Here is a 23,762-nt window from a genome sequence, read left to right on the forward strand (position 1 = left end):
CCCAAATCACCAAATATCACTATGAGCTTTTAATTATATTATATTGTTTATTTTATATAATATATTAAAAAGAAGAATGGAGTAAAGTGCTAAGAAGGAGGATTCGCTACCCTCCCACCATAGTCAGCTTTTGATTCCTTCCTTCCTTGTGTCTGTTTCTTTTACCACAAACTCCTTTAGATACGATCCAGTTAAAACTAACATACTATTTAAGAAAAGCTGAATTTATACGACAATCGTCGTATAGATACTGTGTTGTATACTACAAGTAGTTTTATCTAAGTTTATTGGTCTACGGTGATTCTGATACAAACAACCCAACGAGGCCAACCCAAATCCCATATAACCCATCACTAATATCGACCAAGCAACTCTGAACAAAACAGCTCATCGACATCAAGCCAGCACCATGACTTGCTAACCATCTAGCTTATCCATGCTCTTCACTCACTCACTCACTCACACACTCTATCTCAATCTTTCAAAATCTAGTTTGTGATTAAAAGAATAGTTCTAATTTAGATTGTGGGCTTTTGGTAATTTGAGAAGAGGTAGAGGTCTTTGTTTCATTGTTTGGTTGGTGAAAAACGGCATAAAAGTGAAAGAAAATGAATTTTTGTTTTCTTTGTTCTTGAGAACCACAGCCACCATATCCATAGAGGGCAGTTTATCTATTGATTTGGGTTTACCTTGCTGCCCTCTATATATGACAGTTTATTAATTGATTCAAGTCTCAAACCACTCATTCACTGACCAAAGCTCAAAATTACTCATTCACTAAACAAAGCTGAACACTGGCGAAGATAGCCTTCTAGTTTACAACGCCTTTGTAATATGTTAAGCAACTTCTAAAATTACATAACTATGCACTCGCAATTAAAAAGGTCGTAGCTTCATCATCATCAATTATGTCAACGTTGCAAACAGATTTGGTGGGCTACACTATTGCAATTTGCATTTTTCTTTTTCTTCAGAAATTGTAAAATTATTGAGCAAATAAACAGAAGGCAATAAAAAGTGCGTTACCATGTTACAAGCATATTGAGTTTGAAAGGGAACCATTTTAATCTACGAAAAATTATCTCTATACTGTGTCCTCTCAAAAATAGTACCAGGATTGAATTACTTGAGCTGTGCTATCTCATCATTTTATTCTACCATTGCATCCACAGAAGCTTCAGTAGCTGGCATAGAAGATTTTCTTTTGTTCTTACCTGAAACATACGCATCTAATATGAGTTGAGAATTTACTAAAATCTGGTCCATATCAAATGATAAATGATCAAATAACTAGGCATGGCAGCAAGGACACAGCATTTATATCAGAAGATCTTACCTTTACTCTTTAATTGTTTAAGTTTTAGAGTCTTCTTCATGTGAAATGTTGTTGGCATTTTGTCAGTGTCTTGGAATGACATACATATTGCAACAATGTTCTAAGAGGCACATAGATGCAGAACGCAAGTTTACTGCATTTCCCAAGCAGTTATCTATACATATGGGGAGTTGGTCTGTGGTCATTATATGCTTGATAACAATTCAATGAAAAATCAAAAGACATCTCAAATACTAACAAGTACTTAAACCAAGTAGTTAAACCTAGTTCGATCACTTGCTGGTTCATCCACCAAAGTTGGGTCTCATAAATTTCCTTAAACAAACTCAGCAGCCAAATGGAAAACACGTGATCAACATAGTGACATTTCTTCCTCGAAATACTAGTTTGCCTGCCTTATGCTCTGCACAATACTAAAGATCTGATTAACGTCCAGGGGCAATCCAAAAAACAATGCAAAATTAAAATTAAAATATAGCTCATGATTAGAACAATATAATTTCAAGTAAGCAGAAAATCAAAACAGATTGGTAACAATATCAACCTCCAACATAAATTCTAAGAAATTTCTCAACACCCTTCAGCCATGACCCAATTCAAGCATAATTGATTATGTTCCCCACTTTATTCAATCAAGTCACCAATTGCCACTTACTAAGGCAACATCTTTGTATGTTCTGTATTCAACAGTATCAGAAACATAAAGTCACTGCTTAGTATAGGAGTATAGGACTACACCATTTGGATGCAGAATATAATGACTACATTAATATACTTTGAATCTCTCCCATAGTAATACTAAACAACCGCTCCCCCCACCCCACAAAAAAAAAAAAAAAATCTCTTACTAGTCTCGAAACAAGTGCAAAATACAGACACAGGCATGGGCATTGTAACTGCTTTTGCAAATAATTATGCAGCTACTCCTAAGGGTCTATTTAGATACCGCTTATTTTGCTGAAAATTGAAAACTTATTACTGAAAACACTGTAGTAAAATAATTTTTAAATGTGTGAATAGTACTGTGGGATCTATTTTTAATGAAAATTTTGTTGAAAAAAGAGGCTTGCAGATCCTGTGAACAGTGCATGGGACCCACTAGAAAAGCAAAAAAAGCCAGTGCACGTTCCCAACAAAAAAAAAAAAAAAGGAAACACCAAAATGCAGACTCTGGGTCTGTTTCAGCTATACCTAAACGGGTATTTAGCATGCATTTGTGTACCAATGTTTCTGCATTTGAGTTTTTTTTTGGCTGGTCCCATGGCATCGTTCATGGACCAGCCAACACCTGAAAAATGCGTGAAGAGTGTTTTACCTTTTAAAAAAAATATTTTGCTACAGTGTTTTAAGTAAAAAGTTTTTAGTTTTCAATAAAATAAATGGTATCCAAACACTTGAAAAACGTGTGAACAGTGTTTTACCATTTAAAAAATATTTTGCTACAGTGTTTTCAGTAATAAGTTTTCAATTTTCAGCAAAATAAGCGGTATCTAAATAGACCCTTAGGAGTAGCTGCATAATTATTTGCAAAAGCAGTTACAGGATTATATACTAGAGCAGCTGCAGGATTATATTGAGAATCAGTAGGAACAGCTGCAAAACTATATGCAGGAGCAACTGCAGGATTATACGCACGGCAGTTGCATAAATATATGCAAGAGTAGTTGCAGGATTATATGCTGGACCATAATTATATACATGAGCAGCTACAGGATTATATGCAGGAGCAGCTGCAGGATTGTATGCAGAATCATCAATTGCAGGATTATTAGTCTACTCCATATCTCTCTCCTCCTCTAGCGTATTTTTCCTCCCAAATCACCAAATAGATGATGAAGTTGATTCAAGAACTTAATCTCCTCCATATCTCTCTCTTCCTTCTCTTTAATATATTTTACTCCCAAATCACCAAATATCACTAAGAGCTTTTACTTATATCATATTATATTGTTGTAAGATTTTAAGAAAACTTTATGTGGCCCACATTTAAGTGATAAATGAAAATTCATGTCTTAAAGATTTTATTTGTGAAAGACGTTATGGTGAATAACAATTTTTAAGTAACTCTCATTTGGTATAACTCATTTAGTTAATAAACACCTTGAAGTTACTAGTTTTAAACTCCTTGATGGAAGGAGGGTTATGAAACAAATCTTAATTTAAAAGGGTCCCTAGTCTAGCCTATGTATATAGCTTGTCTCCATAAAAAAGATATATGAAAGTTAAAGGCCATAGACTAGAGGACCCTTTTATATACACTATCATCATATAGTGAGTCTTCTTTCCTTCATAAACTTAAACAATTATGGCTGGAGGTATGTGTATTTTATTCCGCAACTTTAAATTTATCTTACAATTGTATTATATTATATTATATTCTACATATATAAAAAGAAGAATGGAGTAAAGTACTAATTGGAGGGCTCCCTTCCCTCCCACCATAATCACTAATCAACTTTGATTCATTCCTTCCTTCAGTGTTTGTTTTTTAATATCTCGCTTGTAATTGGAGTAAAGTTAGTTTTAAAAAATTTAATCAGTTTCGCTTTTATGCATGCGCACACAAACAAAAGAGAAGGAATCACGCTATAAACTCGTAACTTTTAAGGAGGTTTTCTTAAGCAATGTAGGACAATTACTTTTTTTTTTTTTTACATTCACACTCACAAAATAAAGAAGGAACGAGCCTCTTAACACGAAACATACTACAAACTGTACTAAAAAACTATGATTTACCTTATTACTATGATTTATCGTATTTGTAAAGGGCAAACCATGGTTTACCTTATTTGTTTGAGCAAATTGGGCCAACTTACTTGTGCCCAGCTTTCACGTTAAGTGTCAGACAAAAAGTGAATTTAATATATAATTATCAGCGAAAAAAAGATCTTATGTATTTATGCAAATTTCAGTTACTAGTAGCTGACATTTATATGTGCACCATTGAATTAGTATTTTATTAATCAATCTAATCAAAACCCACAATGACTTATTTAATGATGCTCGGTTTCATTCTACTTTATGCTATTTAGGAAATCACCCTCTTGCATTAGAAGTTAGAACCCAGACCATCTTTATTTATTTATTCATTATTATTATTGATTTTCTTTGTGATTTGTGGACTAAGATTTTTATACAGACTTGAATTTATGTACAAATTTGAGTTACTAGAATCTGATATCCATATCTGCACTATTGAATTTGTATTCTAGTAATCAATCAAATCGAACCCTTAATTACTTATTTAATTTGAGTTACTAGAAACTTGATTACTTATATGCACTATTAGATTAGTGGTGGGTTTGTGTTTAACTTTGGGAGAAACTTGCATCAGATTCTGTAATTTCGAATGAGGAGCAGAGGTCGAGGTTGTATGATAAGATGGAGAGGGATTTGGATGAGAACGGGCCTGCTTTTCTTAAACAAGGCGAAACATCTCAGTCATTGTCACTTTCGGATATTTTCACTTTGAAGGGTGGATATGTAACAGCCATACTTAAGGTCTGAATCGAACAAATCAGCTTTTTTTTGGATCACATGGTACTACATTGTTAATTCTTGTTTCAATTGAGTGAGCAAATGATGGATTGCCTCTTTTGTGTGTGTGTGTGTGTGTGTGACGCTATAAGTACTTGTTGCCAAGTCCAAGCAACCTATATGCCATTGTAGATTCTATTCTTCTAATTTCACCATTTAATTTTGATTCCAAGCAACTATCCTTAATACGATCCATTTTGCTTTATTCATCTTTTTATTTCCTAAACACAAGCCCTTTTTTTTAGTTATTTTTATTTTTTTATTTTTATAGAAAAGAAAGATTTATTAAGCTGGTAGGTCTTCTACCAAAACAACATTGTCAGCGTATAAAACTGCTATTCTAGGGAGTGGGCAAGTTAGTCACCCTGCCTTCATACATGGTTAAAACTAGAGCTCCTTAGAGACTATTAAGTACCGAATTTCCTCAATGACATGGCCAAATATAGTTCGTGAAACCTCATGGTTGTTGATACTTGATAGCAGTGATTATTCCTTGACAGTCTTCCACAAATCCACCTGGAAGATACTCAATTCCTTTGCAAGAAAGATGGCTCGATGGGCTGCCAACGCTTCCCCAAATTCCGCAAGAATGTGGGACTTTACTTTTTGGCCAAGGGCAGCAATGATGAAACAATAAATTATTATTGTCCACATCGTACTATTATGATATTATAACTTAAAGACCCAAATATTGAAGTCATATATATTCCTTTCTTCTTAAAAAAAAAAAAAAAAAAAAAAAAAAACTACATTTGTTTGTTTTGATGAAAAAATTTATGTGAAAATAGTTTTTTTTTTTTTTTTTTTTTTTTTTTAGTGTTTAGCAGTATCTAAAAAAATGAATCAAAAGAAAAATATCTTTGGTCAACAGAAAAAATATGATTTATTTTTTAGAGATATTTTTCCTCTAAATTTTGTTGGAAAACAAGTCTATCTCATGACAAGTTAATGTAGATCTTTTTTCAACTCATTTAAGGTTGCTACAAAAAAGAAGTAGATAAATTTATAGAAAATACTATTTGAAAAATAACTCATTTTTTAAAAACAACTAATGTCAAAACTAGTTTTCCTAAAAGAAACAAATAAATTGGGTTTTCATATGCCCAACAACATAAAAAAAAATATCAGTTGATGTTTGCTTGAACCATAGTAGCAACCTAGTGTCGGTCTATAGTAGATGCAGTTGATGCGGTTGCCTAAGGCCCCAAGTAGAAAAAAAGGCCCCTAAATTTTAACTAATAGGATTATTTTTTTTAATTAATTAAGCCCAAATATTAGTTGACAAATAAAATATTTTTTTATCAAATGAAAGGTAAAAAAAAAAAAAAAAAAAAGAGAGAAAAAAATGCTACGTTCACAATATTTTTTACAACATTTTTACAAAAAATCCTAAGTAGCAAGTTGTTACAGGCCATTATCGATGACAAAAAAATAATTCTAGTAATAGGTTCAAATTAGAATCAGTAACAATACATTTAACACCTAGGATTTATTATAAAAAATATTATGAATGTAGCACTTCTCAAGAAAAGAAAAGAAAAGAAAAAGCAATACACAAAAAAAAAGTTCACAACATTTTTCACAATAGTTGAGTTGACAAACTTTTACTAGTTCTCACTTAAGTCCACCACTAATATCATTGTTTTACTTACCACTATTACATCTACTAGATCAGTAAGTGTGAAAAGTTTTCTCAAATTTTTTGTACCTATAAACTTTCTAAAAAAAAAAAAAATTTGGTTCATGTTAATTAGTAATAATTTTTCATATAAAACAAGATAATAGAATTTAGGTAATATTTAATTTTTTTAAATCAAATATATATGTGTGTGTGTGTGTGTGTGTAAGGCTTTAATATTAGTTTTCGCTTTAAGCCCCTAAATGCATAAAGCCGCCCTTGTAGCAACCTTGCATGACAACATGTAATTAACCAACTGTTAAGCAAGAAGATAGAACATGAACATCTATAATAATATAACTGTAAATAAACCACACTTAGGTTCAATTAGAGAAAATGTTTACACTTGGATATTTAGCAAACAAGTCAAACTCAAGTTGAATATTAGGTTTAACTATTGAACGAGCTAAGTTAAAAAAAATAATGTGTTCGTGAAGAAACTCATGAATATGATGCTTGATTTTAATATATATATATATATATATATAATATTATGTGTCTATACATATATAGGTAAACAAAAAAAAAAAAAAACTTATATAAACTTGCAATTGTATTATATGTGTTTGTTAATAAGTTTATAAGACATCTGTAAAGTTGTAATTTACAACTATTTTGTGTTGGCTTTAATTCTGTGCCAAATTTGATTGTAATTTCTTCAATCATATTTCCTTGTATGTATGTGGGATTAATTGTAAGGGATGAGTGTGAGAGAATGTGAAGACTCAAGCTTAAAAGGATGAATAAGTGGATTTCACGAGTGTCTCGTGAAAAGGCTACCTGCGAAAGAGCCACGTGTAGAGCACATGACTAGAAGATGAAGAGTCATGCTAGCTTGGAGGTTTTCGCGAGCGTCTCGCAGGAAAGGCCATCCCACGAAGTACTCGCGAAACTTTCTGTTTGGCAAAAAGTTATGTTTGCTTTACGAAGTCTTTACCCACAAGAAGATCGACATCTGTAGTCACATCTACCACCTCTTCACCAAATGCATCACAAAGAGAAATATAAGGCTCATTCTACCATTTCCTAGCCTTATCATGTCTCTTATCACAAGGGCAAGGGTGAAGATTCCGAGTGGACTTCAAGTGATGCAAAGAGATTATCCAATCAGTGCACAAACCATGACCCGAAGCAAAGCTCATATCCCCAAACCATCAGTTGGTGTCTCCCAAATTCCAAGAGATGAAGAAGGAGGAGACATTGAAGAAGAAATTGAGCATTTCACATCCATTCCAGAGGACATTACACAACCCTCTTCCCAAGTGCGTGCACGGGCACCCAATCGTCTTGATCATCTAATCGGATGAGTTAAAGAGTTGCATGGAATGCTAGCTTCCCACATCAATCACTCCACATCTCAATTCACCTACCTTAAAGGATAGATCACTGCTCTCTTGTCTCAAATTGATGACATGATGAGGGACCAGTAGTAGCAGGCATTAGACTCGGAGTTCGATGCATTCTAGTCTCTTTGGCTATTCCAGTAAAAAAGGGGGAGTAGTTTTTGAGGGTGAGTATACCTTGAGGGGGAGTATAGTTTAGCACATTTTAGTTACATTGGTTTATTTTGGTGGTCTCTAGTTTACTTTAATTTTTTATAACTTTTGGATATTTACAATGCTTTCGTTTGAAGTTTTTAAGTACTTTAGTTTAAAACTTATTTATCTTTAGTACTCTTTTGTATCTTGGTTTTCATAGCCATTTTGATGCTTATTGCTTTCTAATGCTTTTAGCTTTAGTTTCCTTAATGCATCATGCTTGTTGGACATGTAGTTGATTTTAACATTGCTCTTAATTGCATTGCATGTTCGGATGATCATTTATTGGATAAATGTTTATTGTAGTCATTTCTTGATGACTGTTCATGTTTGATCAAGTTATTCTTCATAGTTTATATTTCTGTTGGTATCTTGATTGCATTTTACTTGTTCCTATACGTACCTTGTGTTCTACTTGTCATGAGCTTAATGAAAGTTTGTTGCATGTGCGAGTGTTTCAGGATACAGGTGTATAAGGTGCAAGTGCTTCATAGCTTCTAGAATTAGGTGTGAGTGAGTTTTGCCTATGTTCCCAAACTCACGTTTAACTCTAGAGTCTATTTAAGAGTTTTGTCATGAAATAGCCAAAGGGGGAGATTGTAAAGTTGTAATTTATAACTATTTTGTGCTGGCTTTAATTCTATGCCAAATTTGATTCTAATTTCTTAAATCATATTTCCCTGTATGTATGTGGGATTAATTGTAAGGGATGAGTGTGAAAGAATGTGAAGACTCAAGCTTAAAAGGATGAACAAGTGGATTTCACGAGTGTCTCGCGAGAAGCCTACCCGCAAAAGAGCCACTTGTAGAGCATATGACTAGAAGATGAAGAGTGATGCCAGCCTGGAGGTTTTCGTGAATGTCTCACGAGAAAGGCCATCTCGTGAAGTACTTACGAAACTTTTTGTTTGGTAAAAAGTTATGTTTGCTTTACCAAGTCTTTATTCACACTATATATACACCTATTACCCACAAATTGCAAGGAGTGCTTTTCAAAGAGAAAAACCTAGAAAATACACCTGGGAGTTAGAGATTGTTATACCCATAATCTTCTACACATTTTCTTGTGGTTTTCCTTAACTCCTACCTCTCAATCTCCATATCCTTCAGAGGTTGGTAGCGCAAATACTTACCACACCCATCTTGGGTGTAAAGTGAGAGTTTGGTGCTATTGGGAAGCATTGGAAGGAGCCATTCATTGGTGGATGCAATCGGGCTGAATTGCGGGATTCGAAAAGCTAGGGAAGATAAGATTCCGAGAAGTTAGTTGGTAGCAGGAGCTTGGAGGGCTCAAGTACACAGGATAGACTAGGCTTGGGGGGACTTTTGTTATTCATGTACTCCAACTTTATTCTTTAGTGGATCAATTTCCACTTAGAGGGTCACGGAGAGGTTTTTCGCTGAGTACTTTGGTCTCATCTTCAATAACATGTCTCAATGTTATCTTGTATTTGCATCTCTCTTCCCTACTCTTTAAGCTTTCCTTTTATTGTTGATAATGGATGAATATGGCTTAGGGTAGTGTTATCGGTTATTTGCGTTCTTTTACTCTTGTTCTGCACTTAGCATAAATTAGAATAAAAGCTATCTAGCCGTAATTTTAATTTGGGGGTCCGAACAAGCTCTTGTGTTTTTACACAAATTCAAGCTTTCAACATCAAATTATTATTTGTAATTTAGATACTTAATTTCATGCTAAAAATTATATGTAACTTGTAGCAGTGCAACATTGATAAATCAAATTTTTATAAATTCATAAACAAAAATCATTCTAACTAACTAGAATAATACAATCTCAAATATAATTTAATTATTAATTGTTAGCATAAATTTTTGAAGGGTAGAAAGTTTTAGTTGTGACATTTACTATAGATGTAAGAATAAGTTGATCAAGTAAGTCATGTTGTTTATAAAATAATGTGACGCTTTTTTCTCATTCTCATTCTTTCTTACCACTATACACCCAATCAAACTAACATATTATTATTTGATGATAAAGATCACAATCATCGGAAGCAGATACTATGGATTGAAATTCTATAAAAAATATACTATTGAAGAAAAGCTTTATACAACAATTGTTGTATAGATACGGTGTTGTAAACTATGTGAGGGCCTTTTATGCCTTTGGACTGAGGCTATTTGTTGAGGGTAAGAGAGTTGGACTTGACTCTTTTTTAGCAGAATTTGTCCAAAACTAGTCTATGCACAAGACAAGACACTCTAAAAAGGAAACAAGCAATATATATAAGTGTGTGTGATGAGTTTTTTTTTTTTGGGTCTAGTGTCATATTTTTCCATTCATCTCAATTTTTAGATTATGACAAAACTCAAAAATTAAATAAAAGAAACCAGTGAGTCTTGATAAAGTTTTTAAAGTTTTTTTTGAAGACATGGATTAGTAGCAGAGTGTCCTATTTTGTAAGCATTTTAAGTAGAGTTGAAGATATATTTTTACCAGGTTGTCCTCTAGTTTTGTCCCTATGAAATGTAGGGTCTAGCCTAGGCGTTTTTCTAAACCACAAAAAAGTCTAGACCAAAGAGGAGAATTCTGTTTATACACACACACACACATACATACTAGCCTCATCACACGCACTTTGCGAGTGCAATGAGCCTTTTTTTGGTCTAGTGTCATAATTTTCCTTTAAAAAAAAAAAGAAACAGATAAGTTTGTTTTGAAGACACGGATTAGTAGGAGGGTTTCCTATTTTGAAGGTATTTTAATTGGAGTTGAAAATATATTTTTACTGGGTTGTCCTCAAGTTTTTTTCTTGTTGAACGTAAAGTTTAGGAGTATTTCTGAATAACAAAAAAAGTTCAATTCAAAGAGGGGAATCCTCTTATATAGTATAGATGTATAAAAAATAAAATAAACATATATCTCTTTTTGAAACCAAATAAACATATATCTTTAATATTATCTTCATGTAGCTTTAAAAATGAAAAAAGAAAAAAAAGCTAAATGTAAATATTATACTTGCTGTTTTTAGTAAAGCAATACATGTGAGAACTGAGAATCAACCTTTTAAATTAAAATATCAGTGAGATTTTCGTATTTCACAAAAATAAAGATGCTCATTAATTAGAATTAGAAATCAAAAAGATTTTGTCAAGCGAAAGATCAAATTTTCGAGAAATTATAAGATCCATATGGTGGATCATCCACATGGTGGACAAGTGATGTGGTCCACCATTCCACTAAAAAACCTCCACATGTTTAAAATTATTAGTTAGAAAATTTTTTTAAACAGAAATTAATTACTGACTCAGCAATTTTAAACAAGTGGAAGTTTTTTAGTGGAATGGTGGACAAGTGACGTGGTCCATCAGAAGACTCTATAATTTCTCCAAACTTTCACAAATTCCCGAGATTGGTAATTCTCATCCAAAATTCCTTTGGTAATTCTCATCCAAAATTCCTACTTAATGGCTATTAAAAACAATATTTGTACCCAAGTTAAAATCTTTATTCGTTCTAAAAAAAAAAAGTTAAAATTTTTATTAAAAAAAATCAATATGAGATTTTATTTATATTAAAAATACATATGAAAAGAAGAATAAATGCTAAGTTGAGGCTTGAGGGTTCCCTCCCAACACGGTCAAGTTGTATTCCTTCGTTCCTTCCTGGTGTCTCTTTCTTTTATCTTATGGTTTTTTTATTGACAAGATCGCCTTTTATGATTCTTTGGTTCGTTTCATTATCTCATGCTTCTCTTTGAGTCCAAATAACCTATATGCTGATTCCGGATAAAATGGATTTTAAGCAATTAGCCAGCTTTCCACTAGGTGTCAGACAAAATGTGAATTTAACAAATAACGTAAATTATTTAAGATATGTGATATTGATTCTTAGGATGGTATTACCATCTCATGCTTGTTGCTGAGTCCAAGCAATCTATAATTCTATGTGCTGATTCTAGATTCTAATTTCACCAGTTAATTTTGATTCCAAACAACTACTTAGATACGATCCATTTTGCTTTCTTCATCTTTTTATTTCCGAAACACAAATACACCCCTTTGTAGAGTTTGTTGGGACAAAATGGGCTTTTGCCCTTTTCGGAAAAATTAATTAGCTTTATATCCCCCTTTCTTAAACTAAGTAGGGAAATGTCCCTCTTTTAAAACTCGATTTATGATAAATCGAGTTAGAAAAAAAGAAAATTCTAAAGCCCTATAGTGGTGTTTTAATGAGCCTATAGTGACGTTTTTAAGGCCTATAGTGACGTTTTTTTAACTCGACTTCAATGAAATCGGGTTATAGGCAATTTTTTTTTACTTATAACTCGATTTTATTGAGGTCGAGTTAAAAAAGGTCATTATAGGCTCCTTAAAATGCCACTATAGGGCCTAACTTGATTGATCATAAATCGAATTTTAAAAGAAGGGCATTTCCCTACTTAGTTTGGGAAAGAGGGTATAAAGCTAATTAATTTGCCCGAAAAGGGAAAAAGCCCATTTTGTCCGAGTTTATTATCCCACATCATACTGCTATCAATTGAAGGCTCAAATATTTGAGTCATTTGATTTTCCCCCCTTCTTTTTCAAAATTTTAATAGTTAAGCAATAAACTACTTTTTCTAAGCAAAACTAAAGAAAAAAGAAATGGTTTTCATGAGGCCGTCAATATGAAAAATACAAACCGGTATTTGGGCAAAAGCAATATAAAATGAAATTAACCAATAATTAAGTGGTAAGAGATACTATGAATGTCTAATCATAGATTTGTAAATAAACCAATCGGTTTATCAACAACTTTACATCTCATGTTCAACTAGAGAAAATGTTTACGCTAATTTACATAGTAAACATATTAAACTCAAGTCCAAATTTATACTTGACTATTGAATGAACTTGAGAGTATAAAGACTTCCCCCATACTAACAACATACTTGGTCTAATGGGATGGTATGTGATCCAAACAACCCAATAACAAGGCCGACCCAAATCCCAAATAACTCATCGTTGATGTCCAAGCAACCAGACAAAATGGGCTTTTGCCCTTTTCGGGCAAATTAATTAGCTTTATACCCACTTTCCCAAACTAAGTAGGGAAATGCCCCTCTTTTAAAACTTGATTTATGATAAATCGAGTTAGAAAAAAAAAAATTTCTGAAACCCTACAGTGACGTTTTAAGGAGCCTATAGTGATGTTTTTAAGACCTATAGTGACGTTTTTTCACTCGACTTCAATGAAATTGAGTTATAGGCAATTTTTTTACCTATAACTCAATTTCATTGAGGTTGAATTAAAAAATGTCATTATAGGTCTTAAAAAACGTCACTATAGGCTCCTTAAAACGCTACTATAGGGCCTAACTCAATTTATCATAAATCGAGTTTTAAAAGAGGGACATTTCCCTACTTAGTTTGGGAAAGTGGGTATAAAACTAATTAATTTTCCTGAAAAAGGCAAAAGCCCATTTTTTCCCCAAGCAACCTATCAGCAACAACATCAAACTAAACAGCTCATCAACAACTTTAACCTAACATCAAGACTTGTTAACCATGGAGCTTATCCATGCTCTTCACACTATCTCTCTTTCTCTCTCTCTCTCTCTCTCTCTAAAATCTAGTTTATGATTAAAAAAATAGTTTTAATTTAGATCTTGAGCTTTTGGTACTTTGAGGAGAGGGAAGGTCTTTGTTTGGTTATTGAAAATGTACATGAAAGTTCATTTTGTTCTGATTTGGTAACTGTTTGGGTAGAGTAAATGTTTTCATGAGTTAGTGAGAAAATGCATAAAGATTCTTTGTTTGAATGTTTGATCGGAGAAATTACTTTGAAAGTGAAAGATATTATTATTATGTTTCTTATAATTATGTGCTAGGATGACTTGTGAAAATAAATTTTAATGTTCAATTCTTCTTTGTTTAATTGTTTTCTTCTAGCCAAACACATTTTTTGTTTTAATTTTATTTTGAGAAATTTTTTTTATTAACCAATTTTATTATATTGGACTTATCCTTTGTTGAGGACAAATTTTTCATGCTACATGGCTTTATTTCATTGACGACCTGCACCACGTCAACATTATCATGGATTTTGGGAAAACCTTTTTTAAAGCCCAAAAGAGCCCATATTTACACAAAAAGGCATTAAAGCCCATGGTTCAAGCTCATGGCACATCATCTCATTTTTGGCTCATGATCCATGCTCATGAGTCTCATTAGGGGAATTTTGGGAGTCGTGGTTTGGAGGGTCAAGAAGTATGTTCAATAAAGCTCCAGTGATTCAAAGTTGATAAAGGAAAGCATGTTGCTTGGTGTGTCTTCCCCAATTCCCTAAACTCTGACAGGTCATTGTGCAATAGGTAACATTTGGGTAAGCCTCTCATATCACATAACACAACTAAAATGATAAAACTCCCCATGCTCTTTACATAAAAATTAATATTCATTATATAATATAAGTTTAAAGATGTAATTATAGTATTTCATATCAATTATATTATTATCATCTAAATCAATTCCAAGCACATGGCTAAATATATATTAATATCTCCTATTTAGCACAAGGTTTTGAAACCCGAACTAGAGCATATGGTCTGACCGGGAAAACCGTGAGCCTCTCACAATCACGGTTCTTTTAAGCTTAAGAACTGGTCTAGTGCAAAAAGGTAGGGAACTGTTAGAATCATGGTTCAACCGTACAGTTTTGAGAACCGTGATCAGACCGCTTCTAACGATTCCCTTTGAATCTGAACCTAAAAAAAAAAAAAAAACACAGAAAAACAAAAGAAAAAGAAACACAACTGCTGGGATCAAAAAATGTCTCTTTGCTTCACTCTCAAAAAACGTCTCATATAATCCAAACACAAAACACAAAATAAAATCCAATTCTTACAATAAAGTTGAATCAGAACAAGCATATATGGAAATAAATAAATAAATAAGAAGAACAAGCCGATCTGACCCAGTCTGGTGGTGGGGAGGAGGATGAACGGTGGTAGGGCAGCAGCGGACATGGTGAACACCGATCTCCACAAGTTTGTCCTTTCGGCGATCTGACTCAGTCTAGTGGTGGGGAGGAGGATGAATGGTGTTGGGGCAGCAACGGACATGGTGAACGCCGATCTCCACCGGTTTGTCCTTTCAAGTAAATAAAAGAAGGGGGATAGAGATCACTGGACAGTGGACACATGTGTGGAGGAGAATGAAATGAGAGAAAGAGAAATAATATAAAGAATAAAAAATCTTAATTAAGAAATACTACTACAATATTTCACAATAAATTTTAAGTAATAGATTGTTATTAGCTAATATTGGTGAGTAAAAAAATAATTCCAGTGGTGGATTCAAATTAGAATTAGTAACAACTTTCCATATAAGATTTTGATGTGATTCTTGTAAAAATATTGCGAAAAATATTGTGAATATAACATCACAATTCTTTCTTCGTATGCTTTTGTTTGTATTGTTTTTTTTATCTCTTCCTTTAATTTCATTCACTTTTGTTTCTAGTGCTTTTTTAGGTTTTTGAATGTGAGCTAGACAGCTGGTCACGTGAGCATTGGAAAGTGGAACTTGGAAAGACAATTTGATGCTTTTAATTTTCTTTTTATAAAAAAATGATTATTATTATTATTGGATGGATATTTCATATTTGGGCTATAGATGGATATATTAGACATAGTTAAAATATGGATTTATAGTTTTAATTGGACTATTTTAGTTAATTTTTCTATTTTTTATGAATTTAATATATATATATATATATTTAAAATAATTATTAAATTAATTATGACATTATCACAGTTCGACCTCAAAAACCTTGAACCTCCCCCTTTTATGGTTCAATGAATGGTCCTGGTTTGAAAACCTTGATCTAGCATTAAAATGCTCTCCTTACTCTCCAAGATTTGGTTAAGATACAAAAAGACCATGATTACATCTTTAAAATTTCACCAAATATATTTTCCAAAAGAGAAAGCTTAGTCGAAAACACCAAAAACGGCTCCAGCAGAAGCTGCAACAGCTTCTGTAGAAGCTGAAACAGCTCCAGCGGAAGCTGCAAACAGCTTCTGCAGAAGTTGTAACAGCTCCAACTAAGCTACAAACAGCTTTAGCAGAAGCAGAAACACCTTCTGCAGAAGCTGAAACAATTCCAGCACATTTTGCAATAGCTCCAGCTGTCGTACCAGAAAAATCTCATAAAGCTTATCTCACCATCTTTAGTCAAATCATGAATTTAATGTCATATACTTTCCTCCAGCCAAATGATGTCATTCGAATGACATCATCCAACTGTAACAGCTGTGATTGACAGCTGTTACAGCTATAACTTCAGCCATTAAGTCTTAAACTTTCTTCTTTTGGCCAAAAAAACGAAAGACCACTTACTTTGTCAAAGTTTTTTCTTGATTTGCTAAGTTTCCCTTAAACTAGTTTTGATCTAGTTACATAGCTTGGCTCTATAAAAAGAGGACCACCACACACCAAGGGGCCCTCTCTTTGCTCTTTTTCTCTAGCCCTCCTTTCTGATTTCTGCTCTCTGATCTCCCTCTTTGATCCTCTCTCTTAGATTCACCCCTCACTCACTCTCTTATGCAGAAACTTCACTCATTTTGCTGCAAAATACACATTTTCACACTTCCCCATCTCTCTTACAAAGTCCCTTTTCATAGATAACAACACAACACACATTTAACAAAAAACCATTATTCATTACCCATCTTTCCTGCACTCCATTATTCAGAAACTTCATCATCTTTGCTGCCCAAAACACATCTCCATCTCATTCTTTATTTCTTATACAAAATCCCCCTTCTTAGAAAGCAACATAACCAATGTCATAATACAAAAAACAATCCTAGCCACAGCCTTTACTACATTTAACCTTCATTTATCTATCTCATACTTCCATTTATTTTACAAAACACATTCCTCACAAAATGCCCATACATACTTCTCATATGTCTCTAAGCTCCATGTCTCACAAATTATACATATACAAGATCCATGTCCAACAAAGTATCTACATATAATTCCCATACATATTACAAACACCATATCTCACAATATATACATATTCCTTACCATCTCCACACATCTTAAAACAAATCAAACACTCTTCCAAGAACTTATTACTAAAAGCCCTTTCTTATGAAAGACAAAAACTTATAAAATCAAAAACCCTTCTTATGGAAGACAATATCACTCATATTTGACTAAAAACTAAAAGAGTATTACATGGGGAGAGTCATTTAAGTGTATGATGAAAGCGGATAAACTTAACCAACCTATGCACACGGCTGGACATACTCTCTCTCCCTCTAGTTGCACCCATTTTTCCCCTTCAATCATGAAGTCGCCATGGAAGGACCCATAATATCATATTTGTACCACTGGACTCATTCCATCATGTTGCTGAAATGTCTAAGTCCACTGCTGTTCTACGGTTGGAGCTCCAAACTATAAAGATAAGTCATTATATTTTACCTTCAAACTTATATTATCAAGTATATTTCATTCATTATTATTATACCACTCAACTAATGTCATTATACTGTTGGAAGCTTATTAGCTCATTAACACTATAAGGCTAGAGCCACAAACTATGAAGCGCACCAACATTATACAGCTGGAGCCACAAATCACATGAAGAACGAAGTGATGCTACACGGCTGGAGTCAGAAACATAAAAGATAAGTCAATGTTTTCTCCATCTTTGAAATTACATTATTGAGTATATGTTAACTCATTATCATTTTACCATTATCTCACCATTTAATAAACATGGTCTCACTAATAATAAACATACATATTAATAAATTGATATACCACCAATGGACATATATTACTTGGACATAAACTATTGTTGGACTTGTATCATTTGGACATATACCACCAATGGACATATATTACTTGGACATAAACCATTGCCGGACATACCTTGTTATGGTGAACATGAACCATGAACTGCAACTAGACATAGACTATTGGACTCATCTCATTGTTGGACATTTGATACCTAATTAATTATTTTCTAATATTGGACATCACTTAATATACATAATAATAATGTATCAACTCACCATTCAATCAAAGCTTGTAAGGTTGAATTTAATCAACCATCTTATTGGCTTTATTCCGTGCCAAATTTGCTTGTATTTCAGCATTTAGTAACCCTGTATTTAGGTGGGTTTTGTTGTAAGGGTAGTGAGTGAGATAGAGTGTTGATTGCTCAAGAGTGTGCAAGAAGACAGAGACTCGCAGCTTGATCTCGCGGGTGGCTTGCGGCTGCAAGCCGCCAGACGCAGCACACGTGCCAAGCATGCTAGAAGGTGAACAGTCATGCTAGCTAGAGCACTACAGGACAAAATAGGACAACTGGCCATACGGTTATCTCGCGACTGGATCTCGCGACTCAGTCAAGTCGCGAGGCCAAGCCGCGAGCCACCCCTGTTTTGAAAAACCTGATGTTTCACATTCTCCTCTCACCTCAGTATAAATACCCCTTATACCCACAAATGAAAGAGAGCTTCCAGAGAGAATTTTGAGAGAGAAACCCTAGAGAAAAATAAGATTGATTCACTTACAATCTATACATTAAAGTCTCTTTAAATTCCTCAACTCTCTTCCTCTCCATTGTCAAATCCTTGAGAGGCATTTTACCACAACCTTGTTCTCACCATATTCATCACTGTGAGAGGGCTGTTTGGTATTCTGGGAAGCAGTTAGGAAGGAACCAACCTACATTGGTTGATGCTATGGTCTAGTAGCGGAATCCGGGAAGCTAGAAAAGAAAAAAGTTCGGTGCAACCTCGTTGGAGCAAGAAGCTTGGAAGGCTTAGGTGCACTGGGTAGATTAGGCTTAGAGGGTCTATTGTTGTCCATGTATCCCAACTACATTTTCTAGTGGATTGTTTACCGCTTGGAGGGCGGCAGAGAGGTTTTACGCCGAGGGCTTCGGTTTCCTCTTCGATAACACATCGCGTGTTGTCTTTGTGTTTGCATCTTCCTTCCCTTTTATCTTTGCCTTTTATTATCTGTTGTGGGTTGTGATTTTAACTTGGCTTAGTTAGTTTTTCCAATTCTCTGTTATAGCTTTTGTTCATTTTCCGCACACTAGTTGTTTGACATAAAGCTTGAATTGGTTAATTTGTAAATTGGAGGTCTAAACGTTCAAAGGTGTTTTTACACTATTTGAACTTTCAAAGCTATTATGTTAAACCACCGCACACCCTTGGTGTGATGGTCACTCCACAAGTATAAGTGCTTGTGAAGTATGGGGGGCAAGGGTTAAGGTTCAAGTCTCCAGGAGGGAGCTTCACACACATATACACTCAGATTAGGTTAGAGTAGAATTCTATCTTGTATATAAAAAAAAAAAAAAAAGCTATTATGCTAAACATATTATTTATTTATTTCAACCATTATTATAATTCTAAGACTTTATGTTTTATCTATTTTGTAGGCTTAAAAATACACCGGTAGCCATTGGTTTATGCGGCCCAATGTCGAGTTCTGGGTTGACCTCCCCAAAACAAATCCGGGCTTAGCAAAGTCACACCTCCAAAGGCACATAGCTAAGCGCAAAAAGCCGCCCCCGACACCCTTTTATTTGTATACAATTTTAAGCTCAGATAAAATTTAAATGATTTAATTAAATTTTAAATAAATATAACATTAAATTTTATATGAAAACAAATCCTGGCCACTGCAAGACTAACCCGTAAACTGTGGATTGGCATGAAATTTAAATTTGGACATTATAAAATTTGAAAATAATAATAATAATAATAATAATAATAATAATAATAATAATAATAATAATAATAAGGCTAAGAAACTATGGATTGGCATCAAAATTGAGGGTATGGGATTGGAGTTCCTTCATTGAACTTAAGTCTAAGAAACTCAAAATGCTAATTTATTAAAATGTTTTAAAAAACATGCCAACTAATAAAAATAGATGCTAAAATCATGCTAAATGGCAAAAGAAAAAAAAAAAAAAAACCATCCAAATTCTTGCACCTAAGTGGTAGTGGAAAAGCCTAACCCTACCCTAAAATTTGAAGACTCTTGTTCCTTACATTGATTCTTGGAACTAAAGCATTTCATAATGGTCATTTGGCCATGAAAATAAAGACTTTCTTAGCAGTTAGTTGTGATTGATGTACAAGAAAAGTGATATTTTTACTTAAGAGCATTCACAACAAGGTTGCTAAAAAATATAGTTTTTAGCAATTCAAAATACAACTTTATCTATTTTAATACCTCACTTTATAATACACCCAACATTAAAAGTTTTATTTTAGCATTCAACACATTAAATAAATACTACGTGTGTGATGAAAATATCATTCCACCCACAAACGCATAATACTCATCACGCCCCTAGATTTTTTTTTTTTGATTAAAAAATGTAGTAATTTGAAATTATAATGGATGTAAATTATTAGCCTTTAAGCAAAAAATAGAATAGCTTTTGAGCATGTGCTCAAAGGCTAATTTTTATAATTAACTTGAATCCTTGCACTTTTTTTATGCATTACTAAAATTAATATTTACCTTTAACCCATGCGAACTTAATATAAATCATTACCAATTTTTACTTTGCATAGTTGTGCTAGTGCATTACTAAAATTAATATGTACCTTTAACCATGAAAGCTTAACAAAAATCATTACCATTTTTTCTATTCTTCATGTTCTTCTTGTGTTCTTTGTTTACATAGATTTGTAGAGAAATTTCTTCTCCACTTCAGAGACTTAAATCCATAGAACTTCATTGATTGGAGTCTTTTAAAGTTTTCAGAGACCTTTTGAGCTTGATTCTAGTATAACTATTAGATTTAGATGAATGATTTGAATGATTATTCTTTGAATTTTCTTCTTATTTGAAAGTTTGCATATGATGAAACTTTGAAGTTAAAGTTCTTGGAGGCTTTGGAGCTTGATTTGAGCAAAACTTCGAGACTTTTGAATGTCCTCCTATGAGACTGAGGAGAGCCTCTGTTTATAAGAGTCTTGAGGAGGTTTAATAACACACAATCGGTTTTAATTGGCAATATGTGTCATAATTTGAATGGTTAAGTCTTGTTCTCCATGAGACACACAACATCATTTTGTTTACCAAAATGTCTTAATTTAAAGTAACACATAGAAATATTTAATTTGATTGCTTGTGTCACATTAAATTAAAACCTCAACACATGTCAATTTGTGATTGGCCATTGAATATTCTTTGTATTTTCTATCTAATGACGCTTGGCAAATTTACATTAGTCTCGGGATAAAAATAGTAGAACCCATTAAATAACACGTAATACCTTGCACTTGACCATTTCGAACATTCCACAGGCTTGGTTGTGTGACGTTGCAATTACCAATTGGTTGGAAATTGCACTCTACAAATATCTCCTCAAGACTTGTTCACTTACACGGTTTTAAGTGTGGAGAGTGGGTGAGTCTCCATAATTTTTAATTTTTTTAAGGAGTAAGTTTAGTGCCACAAACTTTTTTAGAACTTTGCCATAACTTTGCTATATGTCAATTTGTGAGTGGTGAAAATAAAATAGTGAGTTCATGTGGGTTCATGATTTCACTATTCATAAGTCGCCACGTAGCAAAATTGTGACAAAATTGTGGAAAAATTTATAGCACTAGAGTTATTGTTTTTTAAGTTGCCATGCCACTTTGGTACTTTTTTAGATGAGGGGCACAGCAATAGTGTGGCTTGGACCACACCGAATCCTAACTTTATATAAGAAGTTAGGAGATGCGGCACAATTTATTTTATTTTTTATTTTAAGATCAATTTAATCTATATATATATATTGATAATAGCTTAATTTTGCATATTATATCATTATTAGAACGCGTTATCATACTTATTTTGAGTTAATTCATGCATTTTATAGTTAGTTTTGGAATAATGTTGAATAATTAATTTTGTGCTTAATTGAATTTTAATACGTGAATGTCTTTTATAGGATAATGAAATTAAATAAGTGGATTTGTGTAAAGAAGAAAGCTAATGGACTTTACTTTTACAGGGGCTATGATGAAGTCAAAGAAGGCCAACCCAATTAAATTTGAGTCCAAGTGGAGCAAGGAATCAAAAGAAATTTGCACCAAATCCAAGTCCAATTCGGATTAGGATTCCAGCCTACACACCATTTAGTATTTCGAGCATAACTTGCGTGATTCAAGTTGGGCTGGAAAGTTAACTTAAAGGGCTACAACTTTGTAGTTTACCAGAAGTCCAAATTATGAATTGAAATGGGCCGAAAACATCAGTTAATTGAAGCTTAAAAACCTAGGATTTTCTCCAAACATGAATTCAACTTGTAATAGGATTCTTTAACCTATTTAAAGGCTCTTTAGGGAAAAATTCAGGAGAGGGCTGCCGTAGAATATAATTTAGGTTTTCTTAAAGTTTCTTTTTAGAATTTTATTTGTGTTATGGCTTGCTAGAAGCCTTGCAAAGGCAAGGGGTGAAACCTAACTGTTTGTTGGTATGTTCTTAACAATTATTTATTGGTTTTAATGTTTATGTTTTTATGTTTTTTTTTTATTGTTTTACTCATCTAGAAAAGTGTTTAGTTCTGTATAATTCTTTGATTTATCATAGACTCCAGGCACGTTAAATGCTTAGTATTCCCTGCGAACTAATTCACTGGTTTTGTTTTGCCTAAAATCAATCAATTTCATAAAACTACCTTAGACAATTAATTCTTGAGTTTTTATTGTTAAATCATCCAACTAAGATCATCCTTCGTATGAATTTTAGTTGAGTTATAAAGAAAATATTGTTAAGACTACTAATAGATGTATTGTGTGTGGATCCCTAAACCTTAGTGCTTTAATATATTGTTATTTTTTTTTCAATTTAAATTAACTTTACTAAACCATAAAAAATATCTTCAATAAAACTTTATTATTTTAGTTTTATTCTTTTGTGGTTTGCTAATCAATTCCCATTTCCCTATGGATTCGACCTCGAACTTACCAAGTTATTACTTTGTGACAATCTTGCACTTGGAATCATTATTTAAGTCGCAGCTTATATATATATATATATATATATATTTAAAGCATGTGTCCTACTAGGGCATACAATGATTATAAAAAGAAATGATCACCAATCAGGGATGAATTTGGGCCCCTTAACTCAAAGAAAAAAAAAAAAATTTACTAGGTTCTTTTCATTTTTATAGTTTAGCCCCCTCCCCTCCAAGGTTATCCAGTCCACTAGCCCATATTTCTAACTCATAATATTATAACTAATATTTTTAAATTAGATAAATATATAAATTGAGATTGCATATGTAAGGACGCAATTTGGATCCCTAGCCCAAGTGATGGATGAACTTAGACCTAAAAAGCCTAATACAATGAATTTGTAGAGAGTGGGTTGGAAAACTGGGCTTTAATGAGTTGGACAACAAGTAAAGTGGATTTAGATGACAAGAAGAGGAAGATAAACTAATTTAAACTAAAGGAAATTGTCCTTGGCGAAGTCCGAGGAGATTAGTTCTTATATATTGAAAGTTCAAATAGTGTATAAAACACCCTTGAACGTTTGGACCCCCAATAACAAAAATACCAATTCAAGCTTTATGACAAACAATAAGTGTGCGGAAAATGAACACAAGCTATAAACAAAATTGGTAAACAATCTAAACCAATTAAAATCACATCCACAACAGAAAATAAAAGGC

This window comes from Quercus robur, chromosome 9 (assembly GCF_932294415.1).
Source record: "Quercus robur chromosome 9, dhQueRobu3.1, whole genome shotgun sequence".
NCBI lineage: Eukaryota > Viridiplantae > Streptophyta > Magnoliopsida > Fagales > Fagaceae > Quercus > Quercus robur.